Source organism: Chiloscyllium plagiosum, unplaced genomic scaffold (genome assembly GCF_037043375.1).
Source record: "Chiloscyllium plagiosum isolate Xiang-an unplaced genomic scaffold, Cpla_swu_hap1 HiC_scaffold_26, whole genome shotgun sequence".
In the NCBI taxonomy this organism is placed as follows: Eukaryota; Metazoa; Chordata; class Chondrichthyes; order Orectolobiformes; family Hemiscylliidae; genus Chiloscyllium; species Chiloscyllium plagiosum.
In genome coordinates, this window is record NW_028270164.1 from 53380149 (window position 1) to 53401202 (window position 21054).

Consider the following 21054-nt stretch of genomic DNA (forward strand, 5'->3'; position numbering starts at 1 on the left):
ACTCACCGATCCATGTCCCTCATGATTTTATAAACTTCTATAAGTTCAACCCTCAGCCTACCACACTCCAGGGAAAATAGCCCCAGCCTATTCAGCCTCTCCCTGTAGCTCAAGCCACCCAACCCTGCCAACATCCTTATAAGTCTTTTCTTAACCCTTTCAAGTTTCGCAACATCTTGACGGGTTGCACCTGAACCAGAAGGGCACCAATATCCTGGGAGGTAGGTTTGCTCGCACTCTTCGGTGGGGTTTAAACTAATTTGGCAGGGGGATGGGATCCGGACTTGTAGTCCAGCAAGTGGGCTAGCTGTTTGTCAGGATGTCCAAGAATGTAGGGAGGCTGTGGAGAAGGTAACACTGACAGGGAAAACTTGTGGACACAGAGATGGGTTCAAGTGTGTATACTTCAACGCAAGGAGTATCAGAAATAAGGTGGGTGAACTTAAGGCGTGGATCGGTACTTGGGACTATGATGTTGTGGCCATCACGGAAACGTGGATAGAAGAGGGACAGTAATGGTTGTTGGAGGTTCCTGGTTACAGATGTTTCAGTAAGATTAGGGGGGGTGGTAAAAAAGGAGGGGGGGGGGTGGCGTTGCTAATTAGAAATGGTATAACGGCTGCAGAAAGGCAGTTTGAGGGGGACCTGCCTTTGGAGGTAGTATGGGCTGAAGTCAGAAATAGGAAAGGAACAGTCACCTTGTTGGGTGTTTACTATAGGCCCCCCAATAGCAGCAGAGATGTGGAGAAACAGATTGGAAAACAGATTTTGGAAAGGTGCAGAAGCCACAGGGTAGTAGTCATGGGCGATTTCAACTTCCCAAATATTGATTGGAAGCTCTTTAGATCAAGTAGATTGGATGGGCGGTGTTTGTGCAGTGTGTCCAGGAAGCTTTTCTAACTCAGTATGTAGGGGAGGCCATATTGGATTTGGTACTTGGTAACGAACCGGGACAAGTGATGACCTTGTTAGTGGGTGAACATTTTGGTGATGGTGACCACAATTCTGTGACTTTCACCTTGGTTATGGAGAGAAATAGGTGCGTGCAACAGGGTAGGTTTTACAATTGGGTGAAGGGTAAATACGATGCTGTAAGACAGGATCTAAGGAGCATAAGTTGGGAGCATAGGCTGTCAGGGAAGGATGTCGTGGAAATGTGGAACTTTTTCAAGGAACAGATACGATGTGTCCTTGATATGTATGTACCTGTCAGGCAGGAAAGAGATGGTCGTGTGAGGGAACCTTGGTTGACGAGGGAGGTTGAATGTCTTGTAAGGAGGAAGAAGGAGGCTTACATAAGGTTGAGGAAACAAGGTTCAGACAGAGCGTTGGAGGGATACAGGATAGCCAGAAGGGAGCTGAAGAAATGGGATTAGGAGAGCTAAGAGAGGGCATGAAAAATCTTTGGCGGGTAGGATCAAGGATAACCCCAAGGCATTTTATGCATATGTGAGAAACATGAGAATGACGAGAACGAGGGTTAGTCCGATCAAGGACAGTAGTGGGAGACTGTGTATTGAGTCAGAAGAGATAGGAGAGGTCTTGAATGAGTACTTTTCTTCAGCATTTACAAGTGAGAGGGATCGTATTGTTGAAGAGGAGAGTGTGAAACGGACTGGTAAGCTAGAAGAGATACTTGTGAGGAAGGAAGATGTGTTGGGCATTTTGAAAAACTTGAGGATAGACAAGTCCCCCGGGCCTGACGGGATATATCCTAGGATTATGTGGGAAACAAGAGAGGAAATTGCAGAGCCGTTGGCAATGATCTTTTCGTCTTCACTGTCAATGGGGGTGGTACCAGGGGACTGGAGAGTGGCAAATGTTGTGCCCCTGTTCAAAAAAGGGATTAGGGATAACCCCGGGAATTACAGGCCAGTTAGTCTTACTTCGGTGGTAGGCAAAGTAATGGAAAGGGTACTGACGGATAGGATTTATGAGTATCTGGAAAGACACTGCTTGATTAGGGACAGCCAGCTCGGATTTGTGAGGGGTAGGTCTTGCCTTACAAGTCTTATTGAATTCTTGGAGGAGATGACCAAGCATGTGGATGAGGGTAGAGCAGTGGATGTCGTGTACATGGAATTTCGTAAGGCATTTGATAAGGTTCCCCATGGTAGGCTTATGCAGAAAGTCAGGAGGCATGGGATAGAGGGAAATTTGGCCAGTTGGATAGAGAACTGGCTAACCGGTCGAAGTCAGAGAGTGGTGGTAGATGGTAAATATTCAGCCTGGAGCCCAGTTACAAGTGGAGTTCTGCAGGGATCAGTTCTGGGTCCTCTGCTGTTTGTAATTTTTATTAATGACTTGGAAGAGGGAGTCGAAGGGTGGGGTCAGTAAATTTGGAAATGATACGAAGATTGGTGGAGTTGTGGGTAGTGAGGAGGGCTGTTGTCGGCTGCAAAGGGACTTAGGTATGATGCAGAGCTGGGCTGAGGAGTGGCAGATGGAGTTCAACCCTGTCAAGTGTGAGGTTATCCATTTTGGAAGGACAAATAAGAATGCAGAATACAGGGTTAACGGTCTGGTTCTTAGTAAGGTGGAGGAGCAGAGGGATCTTGGGGTCTATGTTCATAGATCTTTAAAAGTTGCCACTCAAGTGGATAGAGCTTGTAAGAAGGCCTATGGTGTATTAGCATTCATTAGCAGAGGGATTGAATTCAAGAGTCGTGAAGTGATGTTGCAGCTGTACAGGACCTTGGTAAGGCCACATTTGGAGTATTGTGTGCAATTCTGGTCGCCTCACTTTAGGAAAGATGTGGAAGCTTTGGAGAGGGTGCAGAGAAGATTTACCAGGATGTTGCCTGGAATGGAGAATAAGTCATACGAGGACAGGTTGAGAGTGCTAGGCCTTTTCTCATTGGAACGGCGAAGGATGAGGGGTGACTTGATAGAGATATATAAGATGATCAGAGGAATAGATAGAGTAGACAGTCAGAAACTTTTTCCCCGGGTACAACAGAGTGTTACAAGGGGACATAAATTTAAGGTGAAGGGTGGAAGGTATGGGGGGATGTCAGGGGTAGGTTCTTTACCCAGAGAGTGGTGGGGGCATGGAATGCGCTGCCTGTGGGAGTGGCAGAGTCAGAATCATTGGTGACCTTTAAGCGGCAATTGGATAGGTACATGGATGGGTGCTTAAGCTAGGACAACTGTCCGGCACAACATCATGGGCCGAAGGGCCTGTTCTGTGCTATGTTGTTCTATGTTCTATCTTTTTTTATATACCAGGGAAACCAGAATTGAACACAGTATTCCAAAAGTAGCTTAACCAAATGTCCTGTACAGCCACAACATGACTTCTCAACTCCTACAATCAATGCAATGACTAATAAAGGAAATCATACCTAACACTGCCTTCACTCCCTGTCTACCTGCAGCTCTACTTTCAAGGAATTATGAACCTGCACTCCAAGATCACTTTGTTCAGCGGGTCCATTATTGCTTTTCCAAAATGCAACACCTCAGATTTATCTAAATTAAACTCCATCAGCCACTTCTCTGTTCATCTGATCAAGGTTCCATTTGTATCATCAATAGCCACAAGTCAGGTGCCGGATGACTGGAGGTTGGTTAATGTGGTGCCACTGTTTAAGAAAGGTGGCAAGGAAAAGCCAGGGAACTAAAGGTCAGTGAGCCTGACACCAGTGGTGGGCAAGTTGTTGGAGGGGATCCTGAGGGACATGTATTTGGAAAGACAGTGACTGATTTGGAATTGTCAGCATTTCCCAGCATTGTGAGGGAAATAGTGTCTCACTAACTTAATTGAGGTTTTAGAAGAAATAATGAAGAGGATTCTTGATGGCAGAGTGGTGGACATGACTTATATGGACTTCAGCAAGGCATTTGTCAAGAGCCCACATGGTAGACAGGTTATTAAGGTTAGATCACATAGAATACGGGGAGAACTAGCCATTTGGGTACAGAACTGGTTCAAAAGTATGAGACGGAGCATGATGGTAGAGGGTTACTTTTGAGATTGGAGACCTGTGACCAGTGGTGAGCAACCAGGTTCGGTGCTGGGTCCACTGCTTTTTCTCATCTATATATATATGGATAGAGATAAAACGTAATAAAAGATCAATCACTCTGTTAAATATAATCCACAGACTGGCCAGTACTGAAAGAGAGTCAAAGAATGGAAGTGTGTAGGTAAATAAAGGAACGGAATTGGAAAGAGAATCATTGGCGATTTTAACTATCTTGATAGTAATTGGACAGAAATGATGCCTAAATGGTAATAAAATGGAATTCCTACAATGCATACTGAATTTTTTTCGAGACCAATGGGTAACAATAAAAAGCAAAACGAGTTTTCTTTTAATCTAGTAATCCTCTCTAATTGTTTGAGGAGAAAGTGAGGTCTGCAGATGCTGGAGATCAGAGCTGGAAATGTGTTGCTGGAAAAGCACAGCAGGTCAGGCAGCATCCAGGGAACAGGAGATTGTTTGCCCACCACTGACCTAAGACTGACTGACTGGTAATTCCTAGGATTATTCCGATTGAACAAGGGAATAACATTTGCCCACCTCCAATCATCTGGCACTACTCCAGTGGACAGTGAGGAAGCAAAGATCATTACCAAAGGTGCAGCAATCTCTTCCCTTGCTTCCTGTAGTAACCTTGGACATATGCCGTCTGGCCCATGGATTTATCTGTCCTTATGTTTTTCAAAATTTTCAGCACAACTTCCTTCTTAACATCAACCTGTTCAAGCATATCAGCCTGTTTCACGCTGTCCTCACTAATGACAACGTCCCTCTCAGTAGTGAATACTGAAGCAAAGTATTCATTTCGGACCTCCCCTACCTCCTCCAACTCCAGGCACAAGTTCCGTCCACTATCCCTGATCAGCCCTACCCTCACTCTGGCCATCCTCTTGCTCCTCACATAAGTGTAGAATGCCTTAGGGTTTTCCAAAATCCTACCCACCAAGGCTTTTTCATGCCCCCTTCTCGCTCTCCTAAATCTATTTTTCAGTTCCTTGCTGATGACCTTGTAACCCTCGAGAGCCCTGCTTGATCCTTGCCTCCTCAACCTTAAGTAAGCTTCCTTCTTCCTCTTGACTCCATGTTCCATATCTCTTGTCATCCAAGGTTCCTTCACCCTGCCATCCCTTCCTTGCCCCAGTGGGACAAACCTATCCAGCACTCTCAGCAAGTGTTCCCAAAACAACCTTCATGCATTTTCCTGAGAACATCTGTTCCCAACTTAGGTGCCCCAGCTCCTGCCTAATAGCATTGTATTTACCCCTCCCCCATTTAATACTTCCCCATACCTTCTGCTCCTATCCCGCTCCATGACAAAAGTAAAGCTCAGGGAGTTGTGATCACTATCACTGAAATGCTGTTCCACCGAGAGATGTGACACCTGGCCTGGTTGTTGCCAAGTGTTAGGACACGGAGATGAACTTTTGTGTTAACTAAACCAAACACCAAGAAAAGCTCACCTCGCCTCATGTTAAAATATGAGTGACAGAGAACTCCCAAATTCTACTATGTAAAGAAAATAACATCAATTCATTTTTGAACTCTAAAAGTGAACATTAAACAACAACTGTTCACAATTCTAAGCACCCCCCCTTTCTCTTAATTGCTTACTATCTGTCTCCAACTCTATAACAATACACTGTTCCAATAAAACACTGATGAAACTGAATTTCAAAAACAACACAATTGCTGTCTTCTTCTGTATCTTTCTTCTTCCAGCTGAAGTTTGCCCTGGGTCATCTTCTTTCTTTTTACTGTGAGTATGTTTCATATGAAAAGGCATCTTTGATAGAGAGTGTTTCCTAATTTCTCGGAGAGCAAGATGTTAAATCTCTAGGTGTTTCTGTCTCGATGGCAGTTAACACTCCAATTTTTATACTCCCAACGTCAAATCGTGTCATTGGTTTGACGTTGGAAAAGCAATAAATTCAAACTCGATTGGGTTTTAGTATCCTGAGGCAGCATTTAAATTGATTGGCTCAATTTGAATTGTTGTGAAAACAGCAACCAAAATTCAGGTATCCATTTCACGGCCAAATGTTGCATATTTTCAATATTCCAGTACACGTTGGCACTGCCATCCCATCATATACACAGGTGCTTGTAATCTCTCAGTTCAGAACAGCATTCACACTCTCTTAAAGGTACAGAACGCACCTTCAACATCCTAACACAAACACCAACTCCAATATGGCCTCCCCTTTAGTGGGTCTATCTACATATTGAGTCAGGAATCCATCCTGGACATACCTGACAAAAACTGCTCCATCCAAACTATTTGAACTAAGGAGGTTCCAATCAATATTAGGAAGCTAAAGTCACCCATGACAACAACCCTGTTATTTCTGCACCTTTCCAAAATCTGCCTCCCAATCTGCTCCTCCTCTGTTGCTACTGGGGGTCTGTCGAAAACTCCCGATAAAGTGACTGCTCCTTTATTGTTTCTGACTTCCATAATGGCTCTGTCGACAAACCCTCCTTGATGACCTCCATTTCTGCAATTGTGATACTGTTCTCGATTAGCAATGCCACTCCCCACCTCTTTTATCTCCCTCCCTAATCCTTTTGAAACATCTAAACTCCAGAACATCCAACAACCATTCCTGCCCCTGTGATATCCAAGTATCCGTAATGGCCACAACATCACAGTTCCAAATACTGATCAGTGCTCTAAGTTCATCACCCTTATTCCTGATACTTCTTGCGTTAAAATCGACATATTTCAACCCATCACCCTGGCTGCATCTTTGCCCTATCAACTGTCTATCCCTCCTCTGCATGTTGTATGTGGCTATTCACTAGCTACCCCATCATCTGATCTGTAGCTCTGGTTCCCTACCCCCTGCCAAATTATTTTAAACCCTCCCAAGGAGCTCTACCAAATCTCCCACCCAGGATATTGGTGCTCCTCCAGTTCAGGTGCAACCCTTCCTTCTTATACAAGTCACACCTTCCCCAGAAGGTATCCCAATGATCCACATATCTGAAGGCCTCCCTCCGACACCAGCTCTGCAGCCACGTGTTCAGTTGCACTTGCGCTCTGTTCCTAACCTCACTAGCCCACGGTACCAGTAGCAATCCTGAGATGACTACTCTGCTTGTCCTGCCTTTTAGCTTCCAGCCTAACTCCTTTTTTCACTTTTCAGGTCCTCATCCCTTTTCCTAGCTCTGTCATTGGTATCAATATGTACCACGACTTCTGGCTGCTCTCCCTCCCCCTTAAGAATCCTGTAGACTCGATACAAGACATCCCTGAATCTGGTACCCGGGAGACAGCATGCCATCCAGGGGTCTTGTTTGTGACCACAGAATCTCCTGTCTCTTATCACTGAATCTTCTATCACTATCACTCTGCTATTCTCACCCCTTCCCTTCTGAGCCACAAAGCCAGGCCAGGTGTGAGAGATCTGGCTGCTCAGGTTTTCCCCTAGTAGGAAGACATTACGAGCACGGTGGACAATGGGGACCCAATAAGTGTGGTGTATCTAGACTTCCAAAAGGCCTTTGACAAGGTGCTGCTCAAAAGGCTACTACATAAGATAATGATGTTCGGCATTACGGGCAAAGTATTAGCATGGATGGAGGATTGGTTAACCAACCAGAAGCAAACAGTGGGAATATAAATGAGTGTTTTTCTGGTCGGCAAACAGTGACTAGTGGTGTGCCTCAGGTATCAGTGTTGGGACCACAATTATTCACAATTTACAGAGATGATTTGGAATTGGGGACCAATGTGTAGTGTGTCAAAGTTTGCGGACAACACTAAGATGAGCGGTAGAGCAAAGTGTGCAGAGGACTGTGAAACTTTGCAAAGGGGCGTAGATAGTTTAAGTGAGTGGGCAAAGATCTGGCAGAAGGAACATATTGTTAGTAAATTTGAAGTTATCCATTTCAGTGGGAATAACTGTAAAAAGGACTATTACTTGAATGGTTAAAAAAAAGCATGCTGCTGTGCAGAGGGACTTGTGCATGAATCACAGAGGTGAGTCTGCAGGTACAAAAGGTATTTAAGAAGGCAAATGGAATTTTGTCCTTCATTATTAATGGGATTGAGTTTAAAAGCAGGGAGATTATGTTGCAGATGTACAAGGTGCTGGTGAGACCACACTTCTAGTACTACATGCAGTTTTGGTCTCCTTACTTGAGAAAAGGTGTACTGGCACTCGAGGGGGTGCAGAGAAGGTTCACTAGATTGATTCCGGAGCTGAGGGTGTTCGCTTATGAGGAGAGACTGAGTAGACTGGGATTATATTCATTGGAATTTAGAAGAATAGGGGGAGATCTTACAGAAACATATAAAATTATGAAGTCAATAGATGAGATAGACGTAGAGAGTATGTTTCCAATGACGGGTGAAACTAGGACAAGAGGGCATAGCCTTAAAATTAGGGGAAGCAGATTTACGACTGAATTGAGAAGGAATTTCTTCACCCAGAGGGTTGTGAATCTATGGCATTCCTTCAACACCCCCCCCACATTGAAGTGGTAGAGGCTTCCTCAGTAAATGTTTTTAAAGCTAAGATAGATAATTTTTTGAACAGTGAAGGAATTGAGAGTAACGGTGAGAGGGTGGGTAGGTGGAGCTGAGACCATGAAAAGATCAGCCATGATCTTATTGAATGGTGGAGCAGGCTCGAAGGGCCAGATGGTCTTCTCCTGCTCCTCGTTCTTATGTTCTAAAACCTGTGCCTTCACCCTCTCCCTGCTCATCATCCAAGGGCCTAAACAGTCTTTCAAACTGAAGCAGCATTTCACCAATCTTGTGTATTGTATTCGCTGCACCCAATGTGGCCTACTCAACACTGGTGAAACCAAATGCAAGCTGGTTGACTGCTTTGCAGAATACCTCCTGTGTGTGCACAAGCTGGACCCCAACCTTCCCGTAGCCAGTCATTTTTACACAACGAGCATGCTCACATACCCAGTTGTGTGTCCTCGGCATGTGGCAGTGCTCCAGTGACTCACAGCACAAACTGGAGGAACAAAATTTCATCTTCAGGCACTTTAGAACTTTCTGGACTTAATATTGAATTCAGCACCTTCAAATTGTGAGCCCACTAAATTCCTTCAATTTCTTTTAGCTCTACTTGTTACATTCTCTGTGTTCATGTCCTCTTTCCCCTCTGCCCACCCCAGTGGGACTGTCAGTTCTTTCCAGGTTGGCAGTTAGACACACCATTGTTCTGCCATTCTCACATTCCAATCACTTAATCTGAACTATCAAAACCTTACTCCCCCAGCACTCTATGCTCCACTCCCTCCCTAACTATTGCATAAATGCTGTCGCTCCACACTTCATGTCAGTCTGATGAAGAGTCACCGAGACTTGAAACATTAGCTTCCTCCCTCTCCATGGATGCTGTCTGACCTGATGTGGGAAGAGGCTCGAGTGGACATGAACTGTTTGGGTCAAATGGCCTTTTTTCTGTGCCATAAAAAATGAAAGAACTGCAAATGCTAGAAATCAGAAAAAAAAAACAAATTGCTGGAAAAACTCAGCAAGTCTGGCAGCATCTGTAGAGAAAAATCAAAGTTAACATTTCAGGTCCAGTGATCTTTCTTTGGAACTGATAGTAGCTAGGAAAAAAGATGTTCTTTATACAGGGAGGGGTGAGAGGAAACGATTGGTGGAGATAGAACCCAAAGAGAGAGATGAACAGTTGGAAAGGCAAAGGAGTGGATAATGATCAGCCTAGGAGAAAAAATGGCTACTAATGGGGACTGTTAATGGCTACCAATGGGTTGTGTGTAATAGCAGACCATGTGATAACAAGGCATGGTGATAGGGGTTAGGGAAGTGTGCTCAAGCCCTAAAATTGTTGATCTCTATATTGAGGTAAAAACAATGACTGCAGATGCTGGAAACCAGATTCTGGATCAGTGGTGCTGGAAGAGCACAGCAATTCAGGCAGCATCCAAGGACAGGCAAAATCGACGTTTCGGGCAAAAGCCCGGATCTCTATATTGAGCCCAGAAGGCTGTAGAGTTCCCCAAGCGGAAAATGAGGTGCTGTTCTTCCAGTTTGTGCTGAGCTTCGCTGGAGCATCGCAGCAAGCCTGAGACAGAGGTGCTGGCTAGGCTGATGTGTTGAAGTTACAGGCAACTGGAAGCTCAGGGTCCTTTTTGAAGACAAAATGTAGGTGTTCTGCAAAGCGGTCACCCAGTTTATACTTTGTTTCCCCAGTGTTGTGGAGAAAACGCTTTGAGCAGCGAAAACAGTGGACTAGACAGAATGAAGGGCAGGTATAGCACTGCTTCACTTGGAAGTTATGTTTGGATCCTTGGATACTGAGGAGGGAGGATATAAACAGGTAGGTTTTACACCTTCTGCAGTTGCAGGGGAGGGTGCTGTGGGAGTGTGGCAGGACGTTATTGGGAGTGAAGGAGGAGTGAACCAGGTTTTCCCAGAGGGAATGATCCTTGCAGAAGGCTGACAGGAGAGGGATGGGGACTACGTGTCTGGTGATGGCATCCTGCTGGAGGTGGCAGGAATGGTGTCAAATGAACCTTTCACCCTTGGCTCATCAAGACTCTACCTACTTCAAAGTATTTAAAAATGATGCCTCCACCACCATTAGAGGAAGAGCATTACAAAGATTCAGCACTCTCTGAGAGAGGAAAAATTCTCGCTGTCTACCTTAAATGGAGCAACTTTTTATTTTCAAACAGAACCCACCCAGTTCTAGATTCTCTCAGTGGAGAGTTTGACATGGCTTCAAAGAATACAAGTGTTCTCTTCAGAGTCTTGGCCAACATTTATTTATCCCACAAACGTTTTAACTAAAATAGATAAACTGATCATCATCACAATTTGATTTGTGGAACTTCATGCAAGCTTGAGGAACAACATCTCATCTTCTGCTTAGGCAATTTAAAGCATCAAGATCTCAATATTGAATTCAATACAAACCACATGATGTTTCTTCTCCATTTTTCTTACATCCTCTTCCCACCCTGACAGCCTTGTTTTGTTTGTGTCTTACTTTCTTTCCTCAGAATAGAAAGGAACCTATTACATTTTGCATTTTCATTTACACCCATTTTACATTTCTTCCTCTTTCTCCACCATTAATAAGCCCTTAGTCTTTTGCACTGGGTCTCTTCCTCTGATGAAAAAAAAATCCAACAGCTTTCAGTTCTGAAGAATAGCCAAACTGCATTTGAAACATTAACTCTATTTCTCTCTCCACAGATGCTGCCTGACTGCTGCCCTTCTCCAGCATTTTTTATTTGTGTTGCTCTACACATATTGGCTGCTGAGTGCTCTGCATTACAACAATGGTGACACTTCAAATGTATTTAATTCAAATGCATTTGGGTCCTTAGGTCACATGAGGCACTATACAAATGCACATGCTTTCTTCCCTCAGGGTAGCAATCGAAGAGAACATCGCAATTGCTGAACAAAGGAAGAACTCATAAGTGCTATATTGCTGCCACTTCAGAAGAATTCCAGGACATCATAAGAAAAACAAGAACAGTTTTCAGTGTCTTCAAATGGGGTAACATCTGTGCCCATCTAGACATTTAGAGCACAACACCACATGAAACCCTTTACAGTATTTGGCGATTTTTATCAAATATATTTTGGCTCCCTCTTCAGAAATAAAAAACTAAATTATTACATAGATAATTTATTGAGATCTTTCTTCACTGGAATGTGGAAAAAATATGCATAATTTATCTAGCAGACTGTTGTGCTCGGGATACGATGAAACTTTGAATGCTTTGTAGCTGTACCTAATCATTCAAATGGAGTTTTTTTATCAGACTAACTTGTTCCTTGAGCTGGTGCAGAGGCTTTGAGGTATCAGGGTCAGCCACTCATCGTACAATAGCATGCACTTGAAAAACGCACAATATCATCTTCAACATTAAATGTGATTCCACATTTGGACAACATTTGCTGCTTAACCTGAATGTGCAATGAATTCTGCTGACCATAAATTTAGGATTGTCAGGCTTGCAGAGTGGTGGACGTTTGTGTACTGGTAGCTACATATATTAATGTATTGGACCCTGTTTGTCACAGACAGAAGGAACATGCATAAACCACTGCACCTGTTTCCGTGCAACAAAATAGGCAACAGCCATTCTCTGGTACATTTCTTGGGCACTGCCTTGAGTAGTTAGATACCACCTGCCTTCTTTCAAATTTAAATGAAGCTTTGCAATGAACTGTCACTCATCATTAACTGTGGCATTCCCCCATGACAACCATCTACCAATCAGACTGCACTTGCCAACCAATCAGCACCCTTTTCTCATACAGGATAAATGTTACTGTCCCTTTAACATTTCCTGTCTACTATGATGAATACAAGATTAAAAGCTTTGACAAAACGTGTCTTTTTCAACAAGACTCAAATTGTGTGCCGACAAATAATTATTTTATAGTCTATCTACATTTTTATACTGTACTTAATTATTGTTTACAAATGTATAATGAATTATAGTTTCCTATTTTATTTGAATCACAATTCAGCACCTATTACCATAATGTTTCAACAAACCAATTATCTCTAGAATACGGATGTAGGTTTGCTCACTGAGTTGGAAGGTTCGTTTTCATGAAAATGAACCTTCCAGCTCCGCGAACAAACCTACATCCAGAACCTCAACCTGAGCTACAAATCTTCTTAAAAACTCGCTATCTCTAGAATGTCTCGGGATTCATACTTTCCTGGTTTGAATTCTTAAGAACTAGGTTCCCAACGATCTGGATCCTTGAGAGATATAGAACAGGAGATGAGAATCCAATATTTACTGATGTTCTGAGAATTAGTCAGTGAACCCCTCTGTTAATTAAACCAAACACCCAGAAAAGCTCATCTCGCCTTGTAATCTGTTAAAATATGAGTGACAGAGGACTCCCAATCTCATGGTTTTATACAATGGGTTTCCATGAGCACAATAAAACTAATCAACATACATTATGTACAACCTTGAATACCTGGATTCCCACCATTAAAGTGACAAGCTTCTTTGTTCAACTTGAGAAGATGACAGTTTTTGTTTAGATCCTGCATTGTTGATCTTTTTGCAATTCAAAAATAAAGAAGGTTAGACACTAAAACGTCACTAGAGGTCAGACATGTGGGAAAGGATGTCTCAACAGATAATTATAGCTATCCAAAAATTGTGCCTTGTCTGCATGAGGATGAGGTGAGCCTATAAATGTTCAGTGTGAGTTAAATTTGAGATATAATTAGGTAAACATTAATGGTGTGGTATATTGATCAGGGTGTGAAGGCAGTGGTGCACTTGGTGGGATTTTAGATACATTCATTCATCTTGACCATTCATTCAGGTCTTTGAATTTCTTTGACTGGGCTATCCTGGGCTGGTCTTGACCAGCAAGGCTATCTATTTCCATTGCCTTCTGAGTTTGCCTGGAGGACATGCTGTGGATATGGACCCTCTGTCCTCCCATTGACCTGGTAAACGAAAACAAAGAAAAATTACTGTGCTGGTACCTTGGAGCTTGCCCTAAGACAAGTGTTGCCATTCCTCCTTCTTTTCCCAAGTCAAAGTCACTCATGTAGTGGAATTGAACACATACTCCAGCAAAAATATATTTCCTCTTTATGAGAGCAGGTTTACTCCAAATAGCACAGGCTTGTTTGAATGTGTGTTAGCCTTTCACATTCTTGTATCCCTTTTCAGGTAGGCTTAACAACATGCATGCCAAAACCATGGAAATGAGCAGGATGCAGACTGCATTAGAAAGAATAGACATCAGCTAATCATGCAGCATACGTTTGTCACTCATATCTAGGTTTTGCTCATTTTTTTATCCCCGATGCTTTTGCATAAAAGCGAACAGTAGACCATTAATATCATTGGTGGTGCTGGATCAGCTGTAGAAACAGTCTAACATAACTGCACAGAGGCCGGTATCCCATCACCAAGTTATCCTTTATTTACACGAGGAGAATCCTTGATACTGATCCAGCTTCATCAGAGCCAGCTCTCAGAGTGAACAGAACCTCTGACATTGCTGTTTATATCTGATAGCCAGGACTACCTGATTGAACCAGATTAACAGCCCCAGTCAGGGAATGCATATTCTATGAGGTCCAACTGGCTGACCTTGTACCATTCACTACACAGTCCAATGGCAAAGTTCATTTGAATGAATAATCTAAAGAATAGGCCAAACTGTAAATGTTAACAAAATGCAGTTCCTTACTAATTAGTAAAAAAATAAGAAATTAGTAGGGAGAAAATAAAGCCTGAGGGTACATTTTCAAGTAATATCAAGACAGACAGCAAGAGCTTCTTCAAATATATAAAAAAGGAAGAGAAAACTCAATGTGAACACATAGCCCCAACAGAACGCGGCTGGGGCAATAATAATGGGGAAGCAGGAAATGGAAGAGGAATTAAGTAAATACCCTAGTTTTCCCAGTAGAAGTCAATGTTGGAATTCTAAAATTCTAAATAACTGAGGGGCAAAAGGAGGAGAGGAAATCAGGGCAATTACTATCACTAGAAAAAAAAGAACTAGGGAAGATAATGCGACTAAAGATTGATAAGTGTCCTGGGCCTGATGAGATGCATCCTCATTAAAGGAGACACCTACAGAATCAGCGAATGAACTTGTCATAATTTTCCAGGAATTCTTAGGTTCTGGAGAATTCCCAGAGAATTGAAAACTACCAATGTCACACCTTAATTTCCAAAAGGAACGAGACAATAAAGGGTTAGCTTAACACATACGATTGTGAAAAATGAAAGACGTTAAAACATCTATTATAAAGGATGTAATAGCAGGGCATTTGAAATGCATAATATGATCAAGCAGAATCAGCATTGCCTCATGAGGGGAATGCCCTTAGGACCCTTTTAAATCTTTACCCTCTCACCTTAAACCTATACCCTCTTAAAGGGCCTTGGCTATTCACCCTATCCATGCCCTTCATGATTTTGTAAGGGTCACCACTCAACCCATGATGCTCTAGGGAAAATAGCCCCAGCCTATTTGGCTTCTCCTGATAGCTCAAATCCTCCAAGTACAGCAAAGTCCTTGTAAATCTTTTCTAAACCATTTCAAGTTTCACAACATCCTTCCTTTAGCAGGGAGGCCTGAATTAAATGTAGCATTCCAAAAGTAGCCTCACAAATGCCCTGTACAGCCGCAGCATGACGTACTCAATGCACTAACCAATAAAAGGAAGTGTATCAAACACCTTCTTTACTCCCTACCTAACTGCAATTCCCCTTTCAAGAAACGATATATCTGCACCCCAAAATCTCTGTTCGGAAATTCTCCTGAGGACCTTACTATTAAGTGTATAAGTCCTGACCTGATTTGCCTTACCAAAGCTGTAATGCTGTGAACAGTTTTGAATCCCTTAAATTAAGTAAGTCAGACTGGCAGTTCAGAGAAAATTCACTAGGCTGATACTGGGTATGGAGGGACTTTCTTATGAGGAGGGGTTGAGTAAATTGTACTCATTGGAACATAGAAGAATGAAGGGGGTCTTATTGAAATATGCAAGATTCTTAGGGAACTGGATACTGTAGGTATGGAAACATTGATACCCCTTGTGGGAGAATCTAGGACCATTATTTCAGAATCAAGGGTTGCACATTTAAGACAGAGATGAAGATGAATTTCTTCTCTCTTGGGGTAGTGACTCTATGGTATTTTTTACAGTTGTTGTGGCTGGATCATTACATATACTCAAGGCTGAGATAGACAGATTTTTAATCAGTTGGGGAATCAAGGGATGGGGGGAAAAGCCAGGAAAGCGGAGTTAAAGATTATCAGCTCAGCCATGATCTCAGCGGATAGACTTGATGGGCTGAAAGACCTGCTTCTGCTTCTACACCTTATGGTCTTTAATTAAATCACGGTTTTGAGAATGTCTAAGTGGGCGGCACGGTGGCACAGTGGTTAGCACTGCTGCCTCACAGCACCTGAGACCCGGGTTCAATTCCCGCCTCAGGCGACTGACTGTGTGGAGTTTGCACGTTCTCCCCGTGTCTGCGTGGGTTTCCTCCGGGTGCTCCGGTTTCCTCCCACAGTCCAAAAGATGTGCAGGGTCAGGTGAATTGGCCATGCTAAATTGCCCGTAGTGTTAGGTAAGGGGTAAATGTAGGGGTATGGGTGGGTTTCGCTTCGGCGGGTCGGTGCGGACTTGTTGGGCCGAAGGGCCTGTTTCCACACTGTAATCTAATCTAATCAAATCTAATCTAAACACTGCTGTCCAATTTTGTTCACCATTCGTCCCACTAAAAGGTTGTATGATTAATATTGGACCTTCACCAGGGCTTTTCAATGACAAATGAACAAATCAATTTTTTGATTAAAAGGGGAGAGGTGTATACAGTACTGTTATCAATCATAGCAACATGGCTTAAGCAGGCCAGAACTTAGGCTGTGCAATATTATATAGTTATATGGCAAGAAGAATTGAAGAGAAATGGATCATATGAAGAGACAATTTCAGAAAAATTGTTTGCAATGATGAAAGAGGCAATTTAATACCACTAAATGCAGAGTTTGACAGCATTTGTAAATGTTTATTCATTGAATAATTGGGGATCAATAGCCCAGACAACACCAGAGATGGACCAGAAGCTCAGGACATGAGCATCTTCTTGCACTAACGAATAGAGTCTTCGTGATGAACAGCACAGAAACAGACCCTTCGGTCCAACTTGTCCATGCCGACCAGATATCCTAAATTAATCTAGTTCCATTTATCAGCACTTGGCCCATATCCCTCTAAACTTTTCTATTCATTTACCCATCCAGATGTCTTTTAAATGCTGTAACTGTACCAGCCTCCACCACTTCCTTTGGCAACTCATTCCATCCATGCGCCACCCTCTGCATAAAAGAATTACCTCTTAGGTCCATTTTAATTCTTTCCCCTCTCGCCCTAAACTTCTGCCATCTAATTCTCGAATCCCCCAATCCAGGGAAAAGACCAAATCTATTTACCCTGAATCGGATCATGTTTTGTTCCTCATGACCTATTGATTTTAATACTTCAATGGTTGACCTAACTGCAAGAAATATGAACATGAACATGCTGTGAACATGATTTACCAAGTATCAATATAATTATATGGAGCAATTATGGCAAATCAGTTTGTCTGATGCGTATTTTATCAGTTGTTAATCTTAGATACTTTTCAATTACTTACTTGCATAATTCTTCGGCCAAAGGCCATGTTATTAGTCTAGGAGGCAGTCAATTTAGCTTACCCTTCCCCAAGACAAAGGAAGCACATGGCAGGAGAGAGACAGAGAGAGAACCTACACAGTTACTGCCTTTGCTGTTTGAATTAATGTATTCTGGATATCGGAGTGCATCTGGGAAAATTAACAAACAGTGAAATTCACAACTAATCTTGGAGGAACTGTTGGGCAAAGTTCACAACACAGAATCAGATAAGTTAATCGTTGTTTTAAGTGTGGCCTACAGAGAATCTGCAGTAGTGAGTAGAGTGGGTTCTTGCTTGATTATATGTTTTTGGAGATATGTCTCTGGATTAAACTTAAAATATAAGCCATAACTATTAATTTAACCTGGGGCAGCGTTTGTAGAAGAATAAGACGGTGTTATTTTCTGGGTCTGTAGATCGTGAAGGAGCAAAAATGGCCTTGGATAGAGTGATATGTACTTCTTGTCAGATGTGGGAGTTTAAAGAGAGTTTAAGGGTTACTGCGGATTATATCTGCCATAAATGCTGCTGTCTGCAAATCTTATCAGATTGAGTGAATCGGTTGGAGAGACGGTGAGAAGCAATGAGGAATTTGCAACAGCAACAGTATGTGATGGATGGCAGTTATAGGAAGGGGGGAAAGTCTCAGATACAGATACAGTCACATAGATGGGTTAACTCCAGGAAAGGTAAGAGAGGTAGGCAGCTAGTGCAGGAGTCTTTTGTGGATATACTCATTTCAAACAGGTATGATGTTTTGGAAAATATAGGGGGTGATGGATTCTCAGGGGAACGTAGCACGAAAAGCCATGTTTCTGGTATTGAGACTGGCTCTAATGCAACAAGGGGTACGTTGGGTTCCAAGAGATCAATTGTGTTAGGGGATTCTCTGGTCCGAGGTACAGGCAGACGTTTCTGTGGCCAGCAGCGAAAAAGCAGAATGGTGTGTTGTTTCCCTGGTGCCAGGATCAAGGATGTGTCAGAGAGGGTGCAGAATGATCTCATGGGGGACAGGGGCCAGCAAGAGGTCATTGTCCATATTGGAACCAACAACATAGGAAGGGAAAAGGTTGAGATTCTGAACGGAGATTACAGAGAGTTAGGCAGAAATTTAAAAAGGAGGTCCTCAAGAGTCTGGATTACTCTCAGAGCTACGAGCTAGTGAGGGCAGGAATAGGAGGACAGAGCACATGAATGCATGGCTGAGGAGCTGGTGTATGGGAGAAGGATTCACATTTTTGGATCTTTGGAATCTCTTTTGGGGTAGAAGTGACCTGTACAAAAAGGACGGATTGCACCTAAATTGGAAGGGAACTAATATTGGACCGAAGGGTCTGTTTCCATGCTGTACATCTTTATGACTCTACGACCCAATGTGACATTCCGAGGCTTGCTCTCTCTCTCTCTCTCTCTATTCAGACAGCCACTTAATTTACATCACCAGAAGCATGTGTGTGTTACAGATTGCTGTACAGTTGTTTTAAAATACAAGGTGACACCAGCAGCATAGGTTTAATTCCATACCAGTTGAGGTCACTGTAAAGGCCCTGTCTTCTCAACTTCACCCTTGGTCTGTGTTATGATGACTGTCAAGTTAAAGTCACCATCAGTAATCTCTCCCCAGTGATAGAGCAGCCAATTGTTCTCTAGTACTATGGCAACTTTCGCTGTCAGTGTTACTGGCTTCAGTGTAATTTTATTCTGATCACATTTGTGCCAGCGCACATAGCAATGTAAGAACATTTGAAGGACATGAAAAGCATATGACCACTTAAACCTGCTCCTCCAATTAATGAGATGATATGGAGATCAAAATTGTACCCAATACTTTGGGTCAGTCTTACTGAAACTCTATAGAATTATTGCAAGACCCTTTTGGTAAGGTTAAAGCTTGGCTCTGCTAGTTAACCTATAAAATACAATGATTTAATACAACTAATAACACTTATTTAGAGTACATTATACATTCTTTATATGTCTACTGCTCTGATTCAACAGTTGTGCAAATTCACACATGCCTCCTGCAGATTCTTCACTGTCATTGAGTGACCTCCAGACTCAACGTGGAGTCGATAACTTTAGTGACTTCAACTGACGAAGGAACAGCACTCCAAAAGCTTGTGATTTTGAGTAAACCTGTTGGACTATAACCTGGTGTCGTATGACTTCTAACCTCGTCCATCTCAGTCCAACACTGGCATATCCACATTATGGCTACCATCGAGTCCCCATTAACAGCTACTCACCTTCTTAGCCAGATTGTTATCCACTCCTTTGTCTGTCTAACTGCTCTTTTCTCTCTTTGGGCTCTGTCCCTGCCTATGCTTTACTCCTTAACCCCACCCCCTGTAGCTGAAGGAGCCACTGATTACAGGTGGCAGGCTTTTTAAACTTCCAACTAGAACCCTGATTGCCATTTTAAAACAAATAATGGAATTCAACTGAATTAGTGTGTGCTGATGCACCTAGTGGTACCAACCAGAGAAGGAAAGGCACATTGAATGGCAGGATCCTGAGAAACACTGAGGATCAAAGGTACCTGGATGTACACGCACACTTATCATTTAAGGTAGCAAGACAGGTCACTAAACTGGTTAAAAAGGCAAGTCCTCGGATGCTGCCTGAATTGCTGTGCTCTTCCAGCACCACTGATCCAGAATCTGGTTAAAAAGGCAAACAGGATGTTTTTATTCGCCAAGGCATGGCATTTAAGAGCAGGGAGATTGTGCTGCTACTATATAAAAGGTTGGTTAGGCTGTGGCTGGAGTATTGTGTGTTGTTCTGCAATCAACATTATAGGAGGGATGTGATTGTACTGGACAGTGTAGAGGACTTTTATGAGGAAATTGCCTAGTCTGAAAAGTTTTAGTTATGAAGAGAATCGGACAGACTGCGGCTGTTTTCCTTGGAGCAGTGGGGACTGAAGGGGAATATAATTGAGATGCATAAAACTATAAAGGGACAAAGACAGGAAAGTACTTTTCCCCTTGGTGGGAGGATCAATGATCAGTTTTAGAATAAGGTTTAGAAGAAATATGAAGGAATGTTTTTTCACCCAAAGGATGGTGTGATTCTGGAACTCACTACCCGTAAAGATGGTAGGTGCAGAAATCCTCATAACATTTAAAGTACTGAGATGTTACTTGTGATGATAAAGCAAACAAAGTTTTGGGACAAGTGCTGGAAAATGGGGTTAGAATAGTTAGGTGGTTGTTTTTGACCGGTACACCTCCATGACTTTATAACAGCCATCCCACAAGTCTTACCTTGCCCCTACCTGGAAAGCCTTCAGCCTACTTGATACAACCCAACCCAATGTACCTTACATTTTTTTAATATTCTATTTCTTCAGTCTCCTTTTGCGGTTGTAAAATTACCAACTGTTCTTCAGTACTGTTTTATTTGGTGGTGGGGGTTGGTCGTCAGAGAAGTGACTGATCCATTCACCGAAGGCCTAAACTTTGTTAGAGAGGATTTTTCAGTATCAAGATACATCATGACATGTGGCTTTCAGTGACAACCAGAGATGACCATGTCAGATTCTTGCTCAGCGACTACAGCTCCGCCTTCAACACCATTATCCCCTCCAAACTGATCTTAAAACTCAAGATGTAGGTCTCAGCTCCACCCTCTGCAACTGGATCCTCAGCTTCCTGACCCATAGATGGCAATCAGTAAAGATAGAAAACTGCACCTCCTCCACAATAACACTCAACACTGGAGCACCCAAGGATGCTTTCTCATGTCCCTATTGTACTCCCTGTACACCCATAACTGTGTTGCTAAATTCCAATCAAACAGCATCTGCAAGTTTGCTGACAACATCACATGGTGGGATAGATGTCAAACAACGATGAGTCAGAATACAGGAAGGATATAGAAGACT